Here is a 14,377-nt window from a genome sequence, read left to right as displayed (position 1 = left end):
ACTTTGCTGAATTCATGTATCAGTTCTAGCAGACTTTTGGTGGAGTCTATCGGATTTTCCATGTATAATATCATGTCATCTGCAAAAAGCGAAAGCTTGACTTCATCTTTGCCAATTTTGATGCCTTTGATTTCCTTTTGTTTGATTGCTGATGCTAGAACTTCCAGCACTATGTTAAACAACAGTGGTGAGAGTGGGCATCCCTGTCGTGTTCCTGATCTCAGGGAAAAAGCTCTCAGTTTTTCCCCATTGAGGATGATGTTAGCTGTGGGCTTTTCATAAATGGCTTTTATGATCTTTAAGTATGTTCCTTCTATCCCGACTTTCTCAAGGGTTTTTATTAAGAAAGGGTGCTGGATTTTGTCAAAGGCCTTTTCTGCATCGATTGACAGGATCATATGGTTTTTCTCTTTTTTTTTTTGTTAATGTGATGTATCATGTTGATTGATTTGCGAATGTTGAACCAGCCCTGCATCCCAGGAATGAATCCCACTTGATCATGGTGAATAATTCTTTTTATATGCCGTTGAATTCGATTTGCTAGTATCTTATTGAGAATTTTTGCATCCATATTCATCAGGGATATTGGCCTGTAGTTCTCTTTTTTTACTGGGTCTCTGTCTGGTTTAGGAATCAAAGTAATACTGGCTTCATAGAATGATCCTGGAAGTTTTCCTTCCCTTTCTATTTCTTGGAATAGCTTGAGAAGGATAGGTATTATCTCTGCTTTAAACGTCTGGTAGAACTCCCCTGGGAAGCCATCTGGTCCTGGACTCTTATTTGTTGGGAGATTTTTGATAACCGATTCAATTTCTTCGCTGGTTATGGGTCTGTTCAAGCTTTCTATTTCCTCCTGATTGAGTTTTGGAAGAGTGTGGGTGTTCAGGAATTTGTCCATTTCTTCCAGGTTGTCCAATTTGTTGGCATATAATTTTTCATAGTATTCCCTGATAATTGTTTATATCTCTGAGGGATTGGTTGTAATAATTCCATTTTCATTCATGATTTGATCTATTTGGGTCATCTCCCTTTTCTTTTTGAGAAGCCAGGCTAGAGGTTTGTCAATTTTGTTTATTTTTTCAAAAAACCAACTCTTGGTTTCGTTGATCTGCTCTACAGTTTTTTTTAGATTCTATATTGTTTATTTCTGCTCTGATCTTTATTATTTCTCTTCTTCTGCTGGGTTTAGGCTGCCTTTGCTGTTCTGCTTCTATTTCCTTTAGGTGTGCTGTTAGATTTTGTATTTGGGATTTTTCTTGTTTCTTGAGATAGGCCTGGATTGCAATGTATTTTCCTCTCAGGACTGCCTTCGCTGCGTCCCAAAGCGTTTGGATTGTTGTATTTTCATTTTTGTTTGTTTCCATATATTGTTTAATTTCTTCTCGAATTGCCTGGTTGACCCACTCATTCGTTAGTAGGGTGTTCTTTAACCTCCATGCTTTTGGAGGTTTTCCAGACTTTTTTCTGTGGTTGATTTCAAGCTTCATAGCATTGTGGTCTGAAAGTATGCATGGTATGATTTCAATTCTTGTAAACTTATGAAGGGCTGTTTTGTGACCCAGTATATGATCTATCTTGGAGAATGTTCCATGTGTACTCGAGAAGAAAGTATATTCTGTTGCTTTGGGATGCAGAGTTCTAAATAGATCTGTCAAGTCCATCTGATCCAATGTCTCATTCAGGGCCCTTGTTTCTTTATTGACCGTGTGTCTAGATGATCTATCCATTTCTGTAAGTGGGGTGTTAAAGTCCCCTGCAATTACCACATTCTTATCAATAAGGTTGCTTATGTTTATGAGTAATTGTTTTATATATTTGGGCGCTCCGGTATTTGGTGCATAGACATTTATAATTGTTAGCTCTTCCTGATGGATAGACCCTGTCACTATTATATAATGTCCTTCTTCATCTCTTGTTACAGCCTTTAATTTAAAGTCTAGTTTGTCTGATATAAGTATGGCTACTCCAGCTTTCTTTTGGCTTCCAGTAGCATGATAAATAGTTCTCCATCCCCTCACTCTCAATCTAAAGGTGTCCTCAGGTCTAAAATGAGTCTCTTGTAGACAGCAAGTAGATGGGTCTTGTTTTTTTATCCATTCTGATACCCTATGTCTTTTGGTTGGCGCATTTAATCCATTTACATTCAGTGTTATTATAGAAAGATATGGGTTTAGAGTCATTGTGATGTCTGTATGTTTTATGCTCGTAGTGATGTCTCTGGTACTTTGTCTCACAGGGTCCCCCTTAGGATCTCTTGTAGGGCTGGTTTAGTGGTGACAAATTCCTTCAGTTTTTGTTTGTTTGGGAAGACCTTTATCTCTCCTTCTATTCTAAATGACAGACTTGCTGGATAAAGGATTCTCGGCTGCATATTTTTTCTGTCTAGCACACTGAAAATCTCGTGCCAATTCTTTCTGGCCTGCCAAGTTTCAAAAGAGAGATCAGTCACGAGTCTTATAGGTCTCCCTTTATATGTGAGGGCACGTTTACCCCTTGCTGCTTTCAGAATTTTCTCTTGATCCTTGTATTTTGCCAGTTTCACTATGATATGTCGTGCAGAAGATCGATTCAAGTTACGTCTGAAGGGAGTTCTCTGTGCCTCTTGGATTTCAATGCCTTTTTCTTTCCCCACTTCAGGGAAGTTCTCAGCTATTATTTCTTCAAGTACCCCTTCAGAACCTTTCCCTCTCTCTTCCTCCTCTGGGATACCAATTATGCGTATATTATTTCTTTTTAGCGTATCACTTAGTTCTCTAATTTTCCCCTCATACTCCTGGATTTTTTTATCTCTCTTTTTCTCAGCTTCCTCTTTTTCCATAACTTTATCTTCTAGTTCACCTATTCTCTCCTCTGCCTCTTCAATCCGAGCCGTGGTGGTTTCCATTTTGTTATGCATTTCGTTTAAAGCATTTTTCAGCTCCTCGTGACTGTTCCTTAGTCCCTTGATCTCTGTAGCAAGAGATTCTCTGCTGTCAGCTATACTGTTTTCAAGCCCAGCGATTAATTTTATGACTATTATTCTAAATTCACTTTCTGTTATATTATTTAAATCCTTTTTGATCAGCTCATTAGCTGTTGTTATTTCCTGGAGATTCTTCTGAGAGGAATTCTTCCGCTTGGTCATTTTGGATAGTCCCTGGCGTGGTGAGGACCTGCAGGGCACTTCCCCTGTGCTGTGGTGTATAACTGGAGTTGGTGGGCGGAGCCGCAGTCAGACCTGATGTCTGCCCCCAGCCCACCGCTGGGGCCACAGTCAGACTGGTGTGTGCCTTCTCTTCCCCTCTCCTAGGGGCGGGATTCACTGTGGGTTGGGGTGGCCTGTCTGGGCTACTTGCACACTGCCAGGCTTGTGATGCTGGGGATCTGGTGTCTTAGCTGGGGTGCGTAGGCAAGGTGCACAGGGGCAGGAGGGGCAGGCTTAGCTTGCTTCTCCTTAGGTGATCCACTTCAGGAGGGGCCCTGTGGCAGCAGGAGGGAGTCAGATCCGCTGCCGGAGGTTTGGCTCCGCAGAAGTGCAGAGTTGGGTGTTTGCGCGGAGCGAGCAAGTTCCCTGGCAGGAACTGGTTCTCTTTGGGATTTTGGCTGGGGGATGGGTGGGGGAGATGGCGCTGGCGAGCGCCTTTGTTCCCCATCAAACTGAGCTCTGTCGTCAGGGGGCTCAGCAGCTCTCCCTCCCTTTGTCCTCCAGCCTTCCCACTTTCTGAGCAGAGCTGTTAACTTATGACCTCCCAGACGCTAAGTCGCGCTTGCTGTTGGAACACAGTCTGTCAGGCCCCTCTGCTTTTTGCAAGCCAGACTCGGGGGCTCTGCTTGGCCGGCAAGCCGCCCCTCCGCCCGGCTCCCTCCTGCCAGTCCGTGGAGCGTGCACCGCCTCGCTGCCCTTCCTACCCTCTTCCGTGGGCCTCTCGTCTGCACTTGGCTCCGGCGACTCCGTTCTGCTAATCCTCTGGCAGTTTTCTGGGTTATTTAGGCAGGTGTAGGTGGAATCTAAGTGATCAGCAGGACACGCGGTGAGCCCAGCGTCCTCCTACGCCGCCATCTTCCAATACTCTTGTAAAGCATTTTTTTTTTAATTTTTTTTTTTCAACGTTTATTTATTTTTGGGACAGAGAGAAACAGAGCATGAGTGGGGGAGGGGCAGAGAGAGAGGGAGACACAGAATCGGAAACAGGCTCCAGGCTCTGAGCCATCAGCCCAGAGCCCGACGCGGGGCTCGAACTCCCGGACCGCGAGATCGTGACCTGGCTGAAGTCGGACGCTTAACCGACTGCGCCACCCAGGCGCCCCTGTAAAGCATTTTTAATTTTGATGTCAATGGGCTGAGAAAGCTCCTCCTGATACATTAAGATGTAAAGGAACTATATCGAAGACTACAATCTTTAATATCAATATATGAAAGAAAATAGTAATATGTAATATGAGTACATATTCTCTGAAATTGTCAGAAGTCTAATCTATCTGTGAATTCATTCATTCATATAATTAATGTTTAAGTACATTCTATGTATAAGGTTCTGAGCTAGATGTCAGGGCAGCAAACATGAAAAAGTCGTGGTTGTTATTCGTGAAAAGCTTATGCTTTGTTGGCCTGGACCAGCATGCAGAAAATACTTGATACACCAAGAGGAGAGGTATAATAGAGATATATCAAAGGGATACAGGACAAACCATGTGAACGAGGGATAGGGAAGCCTCCCAGGAGTTCACTCTAACTGGAACTTGAAGGATAGAAAGTTTTCCAGGCAGAGAACATGGATGAGGACACTCCAGGCAGAATACATAGCATGAATGAAAAAATAGGGACACCAAAGTGTCTAGCACAAAATGAAATGAACTTATTGAGGGTATCGTATTAGCTTACAATGACCTCACTCGTTCTGGGAAATGCTCCCAGATGTACTGGGTTGGTCCCCTGGTAACCATGCTTATATTATATGACATCTTCCCCTATCCTCACCTATTAGAATAGATACATACTCGCGGGGCATGGGTGGCTCAGTTGGTTATGCGTCCAACTTTGGCTCAGGTCATGATCTCATGGCTCATGGGTTTGAGCCCCTCGTCGGGCTCTGTGCTGACAGATCAGAGCCTAGAGCCTGCCTCAGATTCTGTGTCTCCCTCTTTCTCTGCCCTTCCCCAACCATGCTCTGTCTCTCTCTCTCTCTTTCTCAAAAATAAAATAAACATTAAAAAAAAAGAACAGATACATACCTTCATACCAATAGCATTTTAAAGATATACACGTATATAAAAGCTACAATCTTTATACAATTGAGTGTTGGCAAAAATTAGAGACAATTGTACTGGGTACTATTATGCATGTCAATACATTTAGTTGATGGACCAGCTATGTTTGGATGATCAATAAAATGACACATATATTAATAATTTAATACATGTTAGTTTCATAAAATATATTTTTCTTTCCTTCGATTTTATTCAAATTAATGATATGCTGTTATGATTCAGATTTTCACAAAATTTGTATTCTATCAGCAGTAATGCATGATATTTTTTGCATCATTATAGTTCTGTTTTAATTAGTTTCAGTTTGGCTCAACTTTCCTCTCTGGAGGCATGAGCAACAGGAGTTATTGACAAAATCTTAAAGCAATAGTCAGATTGAGAATAAATAATAAAAGTTACATATGATTTTTTAACTTGAAAAAAATTGCAATATAATTGCCATACATATGGTGTTTAATCATTGTAATGGAGCTACATGTAATAAATTACCATAATCAAAGAATCTAGTATAAACTATTGTTTATTATTAAAAAAATTTTTATTATTATTTTTAGAGAGAGCATAAGCAGAGGAGAGGGGTGGAGAGGGAGGGGGAGAAAGAGAGAGAGAGAGAGAGAGAGAGAGAGAATCCCAAGCAGGCTCCAGGCTCAGCACAGAGCCCCATGCAGGGTTCAATCCCACGACCCTGGGATCATGACCTGAGCCAAAATCAAGAGTCGGACACTCAACCGACTGAGCCACCCAGGCACCCCTATTATAATATACTACTTTAATTTTACATGTGACTATCACTTGTATAATGTTCATGGTCTCTTACCGCAAGATCCATAGGATAGCTCTTAAGATTTTCTTTACAAAATTGCCACGTTGTAATGGTATAAAAGATGAAAAGAGCAATTAACATTTTGCTCAACTTATTGAACTCTCTCTTTAATCAAGACTATAACTGAACCTGTAATATGTTGAGAAAATTATCTGTATAGAAATTGATTTAGAGGTTGGAGGTACAGGAATCCTCTCTTTCGTGGATAAACATGCTCAATTTCCCTTTTCTTTACTGGAATGCTACTTTTGTTGTTTAGCTTATGTGCCGTTTCAACTCAGGGGAAAAAAAAAACAAACATTGTCTCTAAATTAAAAAATATATATACTATTGATTATTTAACAGTGGTCCAAATACTTCTTTTGAGTTTCTTATAAGCTTTTGCTAACATGGTTAGTAGCAAATCGTAGTACATACCAAACAGCCAAACTCAAGATTAATTCATTCTTCCTCAAAGATGGATTTCTTCTTATTTCGAATCTTCCAGTTAGTTTGCTTTCCTCTTCTTGGGTACCTCATACATTTGGCCTAAGTGAAATCTAATTGCTGACAGAATTTAACTGCTGACATTCTCATTGCATGCAGTGGTGAGGTTATATTTGAAGGGCGGGCCCAGAAAATATTTATTATCGTAATCGAATTGTTCCACGGAATGGCATCACTACTGAGCTACTGACAGAGTACAAATGACATCTCAAGTGACAAGTTCACACTGTGCCGCTATGTGGTACCATGAATTCTCCTAGAATTTGGGCCAAAATTCTGGTTTGCATACTTGTTTTTTAAGCCAACCACGATGATGCCATTTTCATAGATTTGCCTTGAAAGTCTTTCAGATTAATACCTAACACGGAAAATTGTGTTATAGATTTTTATTTGTTTGTTTTTAACAAAAGGTGTGATTTAGCATCGGCACATGGGGTCCAAAACAATACTGCCTACTCAGAGAGCAAGGTGGGACTGTGCAAACCACAGTCACTGTAAGTCATAAGCAGAAAGTGGTGTTTTTTTTAACGCCTTCATTTAAAACTCACCCCCTTTCCAAAATATATAAAACAAATTAAACAGTCTTTAATTTCAATTTTCGTGTTTTTTATTTTGGTAGTTCAAAATTTCTACGATAAAATTATTTTCAACATGAATTTTGTTTCTGATAACAATGTCATTGAACGTCGTACTGTTAGATTTTGATTTGGGGGATAATCTTTCCCACTTTATCATACGTACAAGATTTTAAAACCTCTTTTGAGTTTCTTCTTTTTTTATTAAGCTTACATGTTCATTCATCATGATCTATGGCATAAAATTTCTAAATCATCTGCAATAAAATTAGAAGTTTTCCTTAAATTACTTTCTGTAAATGTTGTACTTGGTTTTGCTATGAAAAGCTCAGGGTACATATTGAATGCATAGTATTATTTTTTTAATTAAATTTCTTTTTAGATGTTTACTTACTTTTGAGAGATAGAGAGAGCGAGAGCAGGGGAGGGGCGGAGAAAGAGGGTGACACAGAATCCGAAGCAGGCTCCGGGCTCTGAGCTGTCGGCACAGAACCCGACGCGGGGCTCGAATCCACGAACTGTGAGATCATGACCTGAGCTGAAGTTGGACACTCAACCGACTGAGCCACACCCCCAGCATGGTGTGTTTAAAAGAATAATACTGGGGTGCCTGGGTGGCTCAGTCGGTTAAGTGTCCAACTTCAGCTCAGGTCATGATCTCACAGTTCATGGGTTCGAGCCCCGCGTCAGGCTCTGTCCTGACAGCTCAGAGCCCAGAGCCTGCTTTGGATTCTGTCTCTCCCTCTTTCTCCGCCCCTCCCCTGCTCGTGCTCTGTCTCTCAAAACTAAATAAACATTAAAAAAAAAAATTAAAAACACCATGCTGAGGTGCTTGGATGGCTCAGTTAGTTAAGTGTCCCACTCTTGGTTTTGGCTTGTCATGACCTTAGGGTTCATGGGTTTGAGCCCTGCACTGGGCTCTACGCTGCCAAAGCCTGCTTAGGATTCTCTCTCCCTCTCTCTCTGCCCCTCCCCCCACCTCTAAATAAATAAATAAGTAAACTTAAAAAAAATACACATACCATGCTAACATCCTATATCAGTGTTAATTTCTTTGCTAAATAGTACCAATTTCTTGCTGTTTAAACAAAAAGTTCTCGCACGTTTTGTTTTGTGCATGTTTGTATATTTATGCACAACAGACATTTTGTATTCTTTTGATTGTGACCTTGAGTGTTTTTAACAACAAATACCTCGGGGCGCCTAGGTGGCTCAGTCGGTTAAGCGTCCAACTTCAGCTCAGGTCATGATCTCACGGCTTGTGAGTTGGCGCCCCATGTCATTAACTCAGAGCCTAGAGCCTGCTTTGGATTCTGTGCCTCTCTGGTTCTCTCTCTCTCTCTCTCTCTCTCTCTCAAATATAAACATTAAAAACAACAGCAACAAACACCTTCATTGTAAAGTTAATCATGAAGATTGGATGTGAAGCCTTTGACAGAAGGAACATAACCACTTGTCTTTGAAATTAGAATATAAAAGCCAGTTTCCACAGATTCCTTTTCCTGTTGAAAGAATTTTGATACAAAATAAAATATTAAATTCTCTGCGCAGTTCAAGCAATGTAATCTCAAAACAATTTTTTTGCATCAGAGTAAGTTTTGCAAGAAACATTCTCACACTGTCAAAAAGCTGCCTGGATCATTTCCCAATATCATGATTAATAAACAGTAAAGCCCCAGAGATTTCCTCTTTCATATCCAATTGGCAGATTCAGGGATGTCAGTTTTTCATCTTTTAAATGGAAACATGGAGTTGCATTTGGTGTTTCTGGGTGGTGGTGTTGATGTGAGTCATTATCTTTGCAAATCTTCACTTAGTAAAGAATCTTCATTTTTACCAATATGAATTCTTGAATATTCTTTAGTTGCAAGAATCCCATCTGATGCATTCAAGTTCTGGATTTGACTGGAACAATGTTCCTGTTCATTTTCTTGTTTTGATCAGTTATTAAAGCTTCAATAAATATATTTGTAATACCTCATTCAAAAGTTTTATGTGAATTATTTAACATATGTTCTCAATTTTAATGTGAATTTTAGAGTTTTAAGGAAAGTTTTTTGCAAGTTTTTTATTTCTAGTTTCTATTTTGAATTTGCTTTTACATTTTTTACTTCTTTCATAATTTTGACTTGTAGTTATTCTTAAGACCCAAAGAATTAAAAATGAAATGTAATTTTATCATATTTTCATCCAAAATTGCAACAAAATACATGTAAAAAAAATAACTAGACATAGGATACCTTAGAAGTATTCTTATAAAACTTATAGAACAGGGGTGCCTGGGTGGCTCAGTCGGTTAAGCGTCTGACTGCAGCTCGGGTCATGATCTCTCGGCTTGTGAGTTTGAGCCCTGCGTTGGGCTCTGTGCTGACAGCTCAGAGCCTGGAGCCTGCTTGGGATTCTGTGTGTGTGTGTGTGTCTGCCCCACCCCTGCTCTCACTCTGTCTCTTTCTTTCTCAAAAATCAATACACATTAAAGAAAAAACTTGTAAAACATAAGTTTTCCCCCGAAAGTTCTTTTTAAAGTATTCTAAATCATCTATACAAATTCAAAAGCAAGACACAAACTGTAATTAATTTGGTGTCATAATTTTAATCAAAATTAATTAAATCATAGCCAATTTAAAAAGTTTTGTGACTTTATTGAATTCTTAACCTTCTATAAAAATAAAACTGCGCTTTACCCATCCAATGTGCAAATAGTTGCCAGTGGGAAGACAGTACTATGCTTAAGTGATGTTACAGATCTACATTGATGCAAGTTTTAAAGTAATGTGAATTGCTCAGCATTGCAAAGTGTTGCCTCTGCGTGGCTCTATTGCTATAGACCACTGTTCCTAACAGTGGCAAATCAGGAGTGCCTCAGGAACCACAAATGGTGGCCTGAAGAGAGATGAGACCAAGATGGTCAACGCTCCTGGGAAACAGCGTTTCGTTTTAGAGAGATCTATTTTATCTGAGGTACCTGGGAAGAAGGATTTGACAAGCTAAGCAGTCCTCTTGCTTTCCTACATGCAAGAGCTGCTCAAATCTTCCCCGCACCAAGCGGGATCCCAGGGATAGACCGCATGTCCTTCAGTGTGCTCAGGTCTCACGTTTTGTGCGTTGCGGGACCTCCAGCAGCCTGGAGCCCAGGGCAGAGGGCTGCCATGCCCGAGTCTAAGGGAAATACTGGTTGGGTCTTTTGGATTCTTCTCAAGATTTTGGAATTTAGAACTAAGGCTTGTTGGGAAGCTGAGCCACGTTAATGGCCTCGGATGGAACTTCCCATTTTGGAAGTTCCTGGATATTCCAGGGGTTCGGGAGTTTGACCTCTTCCTTGGATTCCATGAGTTTTCTTAATGCCCTTTTTGTGTTGACGGGTTTGTTTAATTTCTGTTACATGGAACCAAAAAAAAAAAAATTCTAATAATGTGTTGGTCTGTCGTGGGAAAGGAGGAGACGGAACTGGTGTGTTGGCTGAACCCAGGTTGTAAAGTGACTCTAACGCCTTCACACCAGGGGGATGTGAAACATGCTGTCTCTTCAGCGTCTCAGATTGCCTTGGGGTTGTTGCATAAGGTCCCTTTCAGCACTTTCCTTTGTTTCATGTGTGATTATACGACATCATATAAACAGGGTGGGTTTTTTTTCTTTTCTTTTTTTTTCCCTTTCTTGGGCGTGGGCTGGGAGATGGGGGAATAGGAATTCTAATCGTCTCCTTTTATTGTCCTGTCTGGCGTCAGGTTCTAGCTTTCCGACTGGATTCTATATATCTCTCTGTCCCCAACTTGTTCAAGTCAAGTCTTTCTGATTTCAGAGTCTTTCCTACAACACATGATCCTTTTTCATCAATATTACTGCATCCATAAGAGCAGTAATTGATTCAAATAGCTAATGTAGTTCAGTCTGCCTGGGTGTTCATACTTGAGGCTGGAGAAGACCATGACTTTCTGAGAGTGGTACATTCCTAAATATACCCTGTAACACAATGCAAGCCATTTCATTCATTTCAAAGCTATTCCTCAGGGCGCCTGGGTGGCTGAATTGGTTGAGTGTCAGACTCTTGGTATTGGCTCAGGTCATGACCCCAACAATACTGTTCGTGGGTTCATGCCCCACGTCCGGCTCTGCACCGACCATGCGGAGCCTGCGTGGGATTCTCTCTCTCCCTCTCTCTGCCCCACCCCTCCTCAAAATAAATAAATAAGCTTAAAAAGAAAAAAAAAAAAAAGAATGTTTCAATGGTATTTAGATGTCAGTTCTCCCTAAAATAATTTATAGATTGAATGCAATTCCAACAAAAGAAGCTTTTTTTCTTTTGTAGCTGGACAGGTTACTACTGGAGTCCATGTGGAAAAACAAACTTGCCAGGAAAACACTGAAAAGGAAGAGCTATGGTGTGGGAGGAAAGTGGAGGGATGGAGAGATTAGCCAGATATTAAAACATAAAGCCCTTATGTTGGAAACAGTGTGGCACTGTTACGTGAACAGACGGAATAAAATACAAAGTCCACAGACAGACCCATTTCATACGGTAATCTAGAATATGATGATGATGGTATCTTAAACCTCTGGGGATACCAATGGACTTTTTAAAGGTACTGAAGCATTTGGGGGAAAAAAGATAAAATTATGTCCATTTTTTTTGAGGTTTTTAATTTTTTTTAATTTTTTTAATTGTTAAATTGAAGTATAATTGATGCATAACGTTGTGTAACTTTAAGGTGCACAATGTATTGATTTGATACATTTATATATTGTTATATGATTACCACTGCAACATTAGCTAACACCTGTGTCATAGCACATAATCATCATTTTGTGTGTGAGGGGGCGGGAACAATAAAGATCTAGACTCTAAGCAACTTTGAAGTTTTATAATACAACGTTGTTGACTCTAATCCCTATCTGTACATTTGTTCCTCAGTATTTCTTTATCTGCTAGTTCCCAGTTTACCCTTGAACCATGGATCCTCAACTCTTTCACCTCCCAATCTCTGGTAACCATCATGCTACTCTATTTTTATGAGTTTGGAGTTTTTAGATTCCACAGGTAAAAGCATATCCATTCCTTAGGTATACAAGAATAAGCTCCAAATGGATTGGAGTTGTAAATGTAAAAAAAAAAAAAAAAAATGTAAATATACAAATAGTAAAAGAAAACATGAATGAATGCTTCCAAACTTTAAGTGTAGGTGTAAGATTTCTAATTATCACCCCAAATCCAGATGCAAGAGAAGTGCTTAACACATTTGACTGGTAAAATGCTTTTAAATGGCAAAAACCATAAGCAAAGTAAAGGACAAATAACAAATTGGTAGAAAATACTTATCACAGATAATGGGTTAATATATATCTATATCTTTTTTTTAATGTTTATCTATTTTATTTTTGACAGATAGAGACATAGCACCAGCAGGGCAGGGGTAGAGAGAGGGGGAGACACAGAATCTGAAGCAGGCTCCAGGCTCTGAGCTGTCAGCACAGAGCCTGATGCGGGCCTTGAACTCATGAACCATGAGGTCATGACCTGAACTGAAGTTGGATGCTTACCCGACTGAATCACCCAGGCACCCCTATCTATATCTATTAATATAATATATATATATAACTAATATATATGCAACTACATATAATATAATATACATAACTAACATATAAAGAACTTTGAAAATTTGAGGAAACACTGAAAATCTTGTTTTAAAATGGGCAAAGACAAGAACCATCCCCAGAAAAGATATAAGCATGGCCTCACTCATAAGGAATTTAAACTGAAACCGCACAGAGATACAATTTCTCACCCATCAGATTGGCAAACAGTCAAAAGCTTGACAATGCACATTATTGACAAGACTATAAGGAAATATGCACTCACGTATCTTGATGGTGGAGATACAAAATGATTCACTCCCATGAGAGGGAATTTGTCAGTATCGAACAAAAGCACAGGAATCCTCCCTCTAGGAATTTACCATGAAAGTAAACCTTTGAATTATGAAAATACACAGGTACAATGTTCTTTTTTTTTTTTAATTTTTTTTTCAACATTTTTTATTTATTTTTGGGACAGAGAGAGACAGAGGATGAACGGGGGAGGGGCAGAGAGAGAGGGAGACACAGAATCGGAAACAGGCTCCAGGCTCTGAGCCATCAGCCCAGAGCCTGACGCGGGGCTCGAACTCACGGACCGTGAGATCGTGACCTGGCTGAAGTCGGACGCTTAACCGACTGCGCCACCCAGGCGCCCCGAAAATACACAGGTACTATGTTCTTAACTGCAGCATTATTTGCAATAACAAAATATTGAGAATGGCCTGAACTCCTAGGAGTACTTCACCCAATGGAGTAGTATATCACTATCATCATCATCATCATCATCATCCTATTACAAACTCCAGAGACATTACTTTTTTTTTTTAATGTTTATTGGTTTTTAAGAGAGAGAGAGAGACAGAGTGTGAGCAGGGGAGGGGCAGACAGAGAGGAAGACACAGAATCCGAAGCAGGCTCCAGGCTCTGAGCTGTCAGCACACAGCCCAACATGGGGCTCGAACTCATGAACCATGAGATCATGACCTGAGCATAAGTCAGATGCTTACCTGACTGAGCCACCCAGGCGCCCCAACTTTAAGTTTTTTTTAAAAAACAAATTGCAAGAATAGAGTACTTACAATACACTATCTTTTATGTAACAAAAAGAAGTAAGAGAACACATGAATCTGCTTATTTGGGGGACAAGAAACACAGGAAGGAAAAACCAGCAAGCAATGAAAGTGGTTACCTACCAGAGGTGAAGAGGAACCAGGGATGTGAGAGGGAACGAAGCAGCACTTCTCTGAGTGAGCCTTCAGGAGATGCGTAGGTACCGTGACGCCGTTGAAAGGGGTGGCAGGGGAAGAACAAATTCAAGTCACTTGAGACCACAGTACTTTGAACGTATACTGTTACTCTGAGGAAAAGTGAAGAACCGCAGCAAATACATCTTAATTTCCTTTGATTCTATTTGGTAAGCAATAGAATTTGGGTGATTTGGGTACAGCACTTTTGAGATGATTTTGTGTGGGGTCTAGCCCTGGGAAGATGAGTCAGTGTGTTGATGGTGTTGGAGGTCAACATTCTCACTGTAGAAGAAAGGAGATAAAACGATGGAGCAGAGGACGGCAGTGAAGGACCTCATAGAGCAGGATGGATATTGATGGCACCAGTGCAATGTCAGAATTTCTATTATATATATATATATATATATATATATATATATATATAT

This window comes from Herpailurus yagouaroundi, unplaced genomic scaffold, assembly GCF_014898765.1.
Source record: "Herpailurus yagouaroundi ecotype Mexico unplaced genomic scaffold, PumYag 198, whole genome shotgun sequence".
NCBI classification, from domain to species: Eukaryota; Metazoa; Chordata; class Mammalia; order Carnivora; family Felidae; genus Herpailurus; species Herpailurus yagouaroundi.
The sequence above is the reverse complement of the archived record's forward strand: the minus strand, read 5'-3'. Positions refer to the sequence as shown.